Source organism: Ursus maritimus, unplaced genomic scaffold, assembly GCF_017311325.1.
Source record: "Ursus maritimus isolate PB19 unplaced genomic scaffold, ASM1731132v1 scaffold_14, whole genome shotgun sequence".
Classification (NCBI taxonomy): domain Eukaryota; kingdom Metazoa; phylum Chordata; class Mammalia; order Carnivora; family Ursidae; genus Ursus; species Ursus maritimus.
Genome location: NW_024423786.1, coordinates 46,944,860 through 46,946,997, shown reverse-complemented (window position 1 = coordinate 46,946,997; position 2,138 = coordinate 46,944,860). Strand labels below are relative to the sequence as shown.

At 42.4% G+C, this 2,138-nt stretch overlaps 1 pseudogene; it reads right to left on the bottom strand.

Annotated features, from left to right (window-relative positions):
• Nucleotides 1-574: 574 nt before the first annotated feature.
• On the bottom strand, nt 575-1,461 carry LOC103682170 (annotated as a pseudogene).
• Nucleotides 1,462-2,138: the final 677 nt, after the last annotated feature.

Sequence of the window (2,138 nt, the reverse complement as noted above, 5' to 3'; positions counted from 1 at the left end):
AGTAGCTCAGTTGAATAGTGCCTATCTTTGGCTCAGGTTATGATCCTGGGGTTCTAGAATGGAGCCCCACATTAAGCCCTGCATCATGCTCCCTGCTCAGTGGGGAGCCTGCTTCTTTCTCTCCCTCTGCCTGCCACCCCCCCCTAAATAGATAAATAAATAATGCTTAAAAATAAATAAATAAACCAACAAAATATTTTTTAAAAATAAATAAAATCTTTAAAAAAAATCCAAACAGTTCCATGAGATAAATGGGAATTTCTAGTTTTTTCATATGAACAATTGGGAATAAAGTAATAAATAAAGAATGAAAATGAAGGGAAAAACAGTTGGATATCAAAGAAAGTGAAAAACTTAATAAAATGAATAACTAAATTATACTGAGAAGTTGAAAAAAATAAAATTCCAAGAAATAAATGAAAGAGGCAAGTTCTATTTCCACAATCTGCTTAAAAATCATAACTTCTGACTCTAAGGCTTTGAGACCTGCAATTATGGTAAGTTCTTCAACCCCAGAACAGCTGGCCCTTTGATAGCTGCCATCTCAGAGAATCTCATCAGAGCCCCCTTTATGTCTCTGTTCCTCAGGCTGTAGATGAAGGGGTTCAGCATGGGGGTGACCACCGTGTACATCACCGAGGCCACTGCACTTGCGTGGGAGCTCTGGGTAACAGCAGAGCTAAAGTACACTCCTAGGCCTGTACAATAAAATAAGGAGACAACCAAGAGGTGAGACGCACAGGTGGAAAATGCTTTATACTTGCCCTCAGCTGATGAGATCCTAAGTATGGAGGAAACTATCTTAGAGTAAGAGTAAAGGACCCCAGCCAGAGGAGCAAGACCCAGCAGCATAGCTGCAAAGTACATCACCATGTTATTAATAAAGGTGTCAGAACAGGCAAGTTGGATCATCTGATTGAGTTCACAGAAAAAGTGGGGGATTTCCACCTCTGTACAGAAGGACAGCCGCAACACCATTGAGGTTTGTAAGAAGGAATGCAAGACCCTCATGATCCAGGACACCAGAAGCAGCAGTCCACAGGGCCGGGGGTTCATGATGACCGTGTAGTGCAGGGGGTGACAGATGGCCACAAACCTGTCATAGGCCATCACAGACAGAAGATAGATGTCCAACACTGAAAAGATTATGAAAAAGTACATCTGGGTGATGCATCCTGCATAGGTTATGACTTTGCTCTGAGTCTGGATGTTCCACAGCATCTTGGGGATGGTGGTGGAGGTGAAACAGATGTCTACAAAGGACAGGTTGGCCAGGAAGAAGTACATGGGGGTGTGGAGGTGGGAATCAGAGGCAACAACCAGGATAATGAGCAGGTTTCCAAACACAGTGACCAGGTACATGGAGAGGAAAAGCCCAAAAATGAGGGGCTGCAGTTCTGGTTCCTCTGAAAATCCCAGAAGAAGGAATTCTGATATCCTTGTGTCATTACTTGGTTGCATGTGGTTGCATTAACTCCTAGGAAAGAGGAAAAGACATCATTAATTTTCACACGAACAGCATTGCTCACATAGTTGAAATGCTACAATTTATATTTTGATGTCAAGAAGTTAATTTCAGTATCTTGTGTAGGGACTGTCCCCTTTGAAGAGATTCTGTCCCATTTCATCTCTGATTAGTTTTTTTTGTCTCATTTCCCCCATTCCCCACAGAGCTCATGCATTCTACTGTTTTATGAGGAATATCTTTTGGGGCACCGGGGTGGCTCAGTTGGTTAAGGATCTGACTCTTGATTTCAGCTCAGGTGATGATCTCAGGGTTTTGAGATGGAGCCCTGCATCAGGCTTGGCTTTGGGTGGGGAACCTGCTTGAGATTCTCTCTCTCCCTTTCTCTCTGTCTCTCCTCCATTCACACACACACACACACACACACACACACACACACACACTCTCTCTCTCTCTTTCTCTCAACAACAACAAAAAAGAATATCTTTCAGGCATTCAAGGAATATGTACTGAGTGTCAAACATGTTCCATGTGATGTCTAGGCAATGAGTACAGGATCCTGAAAACCCAAAGCCACTATAATCCAATGATGGAGAAAGAACAGAAACAAAAAATATTAATAATACATCAGAGGGTGTCGTTGCTATAAAGAGAACAAGAGTAAGTATCAAGG